General features: G+C 29.6%; 1 long non-coding RNA gene across 1 annotated transcript; it reads right to left on the bottom strand.

The window, feature by feature from the left end:
• Window positions 1-4,012: 4,012 nt before the first annotated feature.
• Window positions 4,013-5,379, bottom strand: LOC125222988. The gene is made up of 2 exons (XR_007176644.1): window positions 5,346-5,379; window positions 4,013-4,368 (listed from the first exon to the last, which is right to left on the bottom strand). It is a non-coding gene; the product is annotated as an uncharacterized LOC125222988 (long non-coding RNA).
• Window positions 5,380-5,990: the final 611 nt, after the last annotated feature.

Below are 5,990 nucleotides of genomic sequence, written 5' to 3' on the forward strand. Positions count from 1 at the left end.
TGACGGATGCCATTCTTGTTGCGCACTTAACAAAACTTGTTAGATCCAGCAGAAATGTGATGTTTTTCACTACATAACCAATGCATGAAATTAGCCTTATCACTAAGCAATTGAAACTAATGTACAATGGGATTTATCATGGAAAAATTAGTTAGTAAAAGAAAATATACTATGGCCTATCAATCATAAAACATATGGGGTAGATTGTAAAAGAAAATATACATATTCATTATGCCCTAAAATAATGCGTCGTGTTATTCTTTCTTCCTCGCGCAAAGAGTTCTTCGCGTTTTTCAAAGGTAAATATTTACGACAATTTAGCCAACAAAAAAACTTTTATGTAAATAATAATATCTAATTTAAAATGGCATTTCCATAACTACCCCAAAACAAAACCCCTAAACTTAAAATCATTTTGACTTCCCTTTACTTATGACGTGATTTTATTGCAATTAAATGACATTTATGATAATTTCTCTCAAAACTCCCACGTTCGTTTTACATATTTGGATTTAGTCCTTTTCGGTATTTTTACTATTATTAACCCGATTAGTACCATGTATATTGTTTAAGTTATTGAGATGAACTATTAGGCTATTCATCAAATTTAGGCATTCTCATATTATTGGCCCGTTATATTTTTGTTTATGTTACTAATTTATGTAACCATAATTTTGGATCACTTTAAGTCGACATTTCTACTGTATTGCTCTATTTTATCACTACCATTTTTTCTTATTTTAATAAATATAATTTTTTTTTCCCAATAGTAACCATTAGAATAGACTTTAATATTACAAAAAATATTAAGATCTCTTTGCAAAATCTTTTCATTTATCACCTCTCTAAAACCTTTTCACTTACGGAACCCAAAAAAACCTTTTCAACTCCAAAACCTTTTCATTTCTACTTCCCCAAATTATTACTACAATAATAATAATAAAAAAAATATTATAGAGGTTTAATTTGTACTTTAGTAGTGAAGTACTACTATCTAACTTCAAAATTTTTAATAGGTAATCAATTTATCTTCAAAAAAACTTTTACTTCACCTCTTATCAATTTATTTTTAAAAACCTTTTCATTTCTAGTTCTCATAATTATCACAAAAATAAATAAAACCTTTTCACTTCCTTAATTGTAACAAAAAAAAGTCATGACATTCTTTTTACTTTACTAAACTTGATTTTATATAACTCATAAAAGTTAAATGAAGTCATTTTAAACATTGAAATTTAAAAATAATATAGGTTTAAATTATATTACATATTGGATTGAATTAAAAAAATTAATTATCATCATTATTATTGTGCATTAAATATTACACAACATTATTATCTAATATTTAAAATTTTTTGATACAATGGAAAAGACTCGATCATGCAAATGCGAATATATTGACAATAATGATGCATAATTGTATAATTTTAAATTAACTGAGATTTCATTCATTTATACTAAGGCCGTTAAATTCATTTATACTAAGCCGTTAAAACATATTTATTAACCTTGGAACTCAAGTACATACTATAATTATAAAATGTAAAATGCATTTTACAAATTAAATAGTACTACAATCTAACCAATTACATTAGCTAAATATCAAGCCCAACTTATTGGGTTCATGCCCTTGAATTCAGCCACCTTTAACTCATGAAACGAATAATAAGTTCATAACCTAAAATATAAACGACTTTGAGTCTCTAACTTCCTCACACCTACGGAGTCTCTTTATCTTCTTCGACTTTTAAGTTTGAGCTTCTCTTCTTCCCTTCACCCAAGGTTTCAATATCCAAAAAGAGTCTTTTTATCTTCTTCGACTTCTTTTAAGTTTGAGCTTCTCTTTTCCTTCTACCCAAGGTTTCAATATCCGAAAAGAATTGATCTTGGAAGGTATGTAAATGATACTAACCCATTACCCATCTATCTCGTCTCGGTTTTCTTGCCGGAATCACGATGGAGGACTCTAGCACAATGGCAAGGAGACCGCGACGAACTTAGTGGAGAAATTCATGAAAATTTATAGAGAGGAAGAAGTTGGAAGGAGTATAGAAAATTAATGACCTAAATATGTGGAAGAAGAAAAAGACGATAATTTAGTGAATTTTTGAAATTGATAATGTTGGTTGGCACTTGATCAGCGCTTTTTAAAGAAATGAAAAGGCTTGGTATTATTTGTTGTTTGTAAACGTGTTTGGACTTTTAGCAATGAATATTAATAGTTGCTTGTGATGTTTGGGTTCGTTCACCAAACCTTGCATGTAGAATTCGTGGAATGGTTGTTTGAATCCTTACTGCCAATACAAAAAGTCCATAGCTAATGATTTCATACAATATAACTTTCAAAAACATAACTAAAAAGGACAAAACAACATACCATTCGATTTTGAAGCACACATTCTAAACTCACGATATTGGGTTTGTCTCAGGGGCGCAACTTCATAGACATGGATACAACGGACTTTGATAATCGAATTAGTTTTTCGTTAGTTGTAGATCATCGAGCAAGGTGTGGAATGGTTCCATGGTATCAGCCTTGCTACTCGTGGTAAGAACAAAAAGATGAAGTTTGAATTGTATAAGGGAAGTAGGTAAGTGTGGATGGATCAAATGTCATATTTATAGGCCAAAAAATGAACCATGAGGCTTTTCTCAAACTATTCACATTCTCGCGTCTAAAATGTGCATTTGATGCACACAATAATGATGGGAGTTATTTTTTGAGCAATTAATATGGAGTAATGACTAAAATGCAATGGCAATTGTTGATATATACAATGATGATGGGAGTTATATTTTGGACAATTAATATGCAACGCCTAATTTTCATATTTTTAAACTTCCATCAGATAATTTTTTCATATAAAAAGTGAAGCTATATTATAATAAATAAATATCGATCATGATTACGCATAAGCACAACTCATATCCATTTGTATTGCCTAAATTAATTTGCAAAACGGTTCACATGCCTTTTCATAATAATACAAAATGGTGACCAATCATTTTGATCATTTCTTTGAGAGCCTCCGCACAAATAATATGATGGAGCAAAGCAGAAAACAATATGATTGATTTTTTTATCATTTTTTCGCATATTTTTATATCACATTGATAAATAAACTTGTATTTTCCATTGTAATCTTAAAGAAGGAGAATAACATAAATAAGCATGTAATCTATGAATGCTTATCATAATCTCTTCATATCATGCAAATAATTTTCACATTCATCAACATGTAGTTTTTTTCGTATACAAATCACGTGTATAAACAATTCTACCAAACACTAAAATCTACATTATATAAATATATTACATTATATAAATATAGAGCACAAAATTGAAAGTACAACTTTATTTATTCACTCCTAAATGTACAACCATTGGTGCGTAGTGAATTTCATTCTAGCATCGGGAATTGTAATTCCATAAATACCCTCAAAACCCCTTGATAATCCCATAAATACCCCAAAACTCTCACTTTATATATGTATAGATGTATAGATTAGTTAATTTAAATATATTTATATTTATATTAATATATACAATTTGAATATTTTTATTAGATATTAACACATATAAAAAGTCGGGTATTTTGTTACCCGATACGTCGGGTATGGATACCAGGCGGGATTAGATGCCAAAATATATCGGGTTCGGATTTGGATAGACATTAAGATGATTTTCGGGTTTAGTACCGGTTTTTCGGTCGGGTATCCAGATACCCATTTTCCCCACCCCTATTTGCAAGGACCACGGCCTAACTTGAAGTGGTAGAACCACCACTTTAGAAGTTGCAGCGAGGAAGCAACCGTCTAGGGAATGATGGGCATCAATATCATAGGAAAGATGTCGTCAAATAGAATTTCACTGGTCATATCTCATTCCAGTAATGGCGTGTAACGGAGCATCATTATTGATCATTTTGTTAGAAAAATGAATAGTGTAAATGACAACGTACAAACACAAAAGCTCAAATACAAACTACAGTGTGTGTCTGCGAGAGTGAGATAATCAAAGCTAAGTGTATTCCGAAATCATACAAAAAATGCATGTACATTTCATTACTAATTCCAGAAAATATACTAACAATAACACAAGTATTTTTAAATATAACACAAGTATACAAACATAATTATTACTGAGATGTAATATCTTGTAGCAGAGAGTTCAAACCAGTATGCTTTACAAAAATTGAGGCATATATACTTTCACCTCATTCTACACAGTGCAACCCACAACCCACGACTTCTACTCAGTGGAAATGCCATTTCTGATCCGCTCATGTTTATTGGGACCTATGATGATATAGACTCCACAGAGGTGATGACAGATGAAGACAAGAATACTCACAAGGTCAAGTTATCCTACAAGAATAAGATAGATATCAATGTAGACAAAAGATCCAAAAGTACAAGCTAACAACCAATGTTATACACTAACCAGAAAAATCAAGTGGCAAAACTGCATATTTATGTAGTACTACGTATGTGCATAGCACAGATTAATACTCCATCGTCGATTAGGAGTGCAGTTGACATGAGCGCGGTATTAAGAAATGTAAAGAAAAGTTGGTTGAAAAGTTAGTGGAATGTGGGACCCACCTTTTATATTGGTTTTATAATAAAATATGAGTGATGTGAGTTAGTGGAATGTTGGGCCTCTTTACTAGATTTATGGTAAAATGAAGTGTGACTCTTAATTGGGACGGATAGAAATGGAAAAGTGTAACTCTTAATGGGACGGAGGAGTATATTTTAAAATATTAATTTTTAATTTTAAATTAATTAAACGAATTAGAATCAATATTAACAATGGACAATGTGAGTAACAATTTTAGTTATATGAGAATAAAAAATCTATACAAATCAATATTGAAACATAATAAATTTGTAACAAATCACATATATAATATTTAAACATTAAATTATGAAGTAGGAAGAAAAAATCTATCACGCTAAAAAATTAAATATAATGGATAATTATCATTATTTTAAAAATTTCCCTTTAAAACTAATTAATTTTAAAAATTTAAAATCAATCTCATCATTATAAACTAAAATCTTCAATTTTTTAAAATTCGTCACTCTTAAACCCCAAACCGTAGGTAAGTCTCTTAATATAGTAATAAAAATTTTTTTAAGTGACCCAAAAAGGATGGTAATATATTAAATTAGTGAGGACTATAACATAAAAAAAAATTTGTTTTGGCCAATAATATAGAAAAGCCTAAATTTGGTGAATCCCTGATGGTTCATTCCAATAACTAAAAATAAATCTAATCTACAATTAATTTTTTTAATAATAATAATAAAAACATATTAAAAAGGACAAAAATCCATACATGCAAATTGAATAGGAGTATGGCGGCAGTAAAAATAAGCTACATATTATGACCTTTTTTAAACCCCCTGTACTCATGATCTTTTAAAATCTCGTAAAAGAAAAAAAAAAAAAAAATTTAAAAACCAACCAAAAAAGAACTCCCAATGATAAAAAATAAAAACTAAAGATTAACATAAATTTTCTGAACCTTTTAAATTCCACCATACATCATGGGAAACACATAATGAAACCCCAAACATTCAAAATATACATCATACAATTTCCCTATTCAAAATCAAATTTCCCAAATTATCTTGCGAAATAGGCTAACAATAAAAAAATATAACCAGCTTAAAAACAAACCCAAAAATTCAACCTGAAATTTTCCCCAAAATCAAATATAAATATAAAAAAGAAAATTGTATACTATAAAATTTAAAAAGAAAAAATATTAATTAGAAAGATAAATAGAAGTACCCCATAGTCAAACTTGAGGAAAACACCAAGTGGAGGAAGCCCCATGCGTTTCCAAGATTTCTGGTATAATTTTGAAACCATAATCTTTGGGGATTTTGAGAAAGAGATATATACCTAAATGCAATGTCAATCCAAGTTCAGCCCAAAAGGAAGCGAGGGTCCATGTTGGGACAACCTTGATGGGGCT

The sequence above is a fragment of the Salvia hispanica genome, chromosome 4 (genome assembly GCF_023119035.1).
Source record: "Salvia hispanica cultivar TCC Black 2014 chromosome 4, UniMelb_Shisp_WGS_1.0, whole genome shotgun sequence".
NCBI classification, from domain to species: Eukaryota; Viridiplantae; Streptophyta; class Magnoliopsida; order Lamiales; family Lamiaceae; genus Salvia; species Salvia hispanica.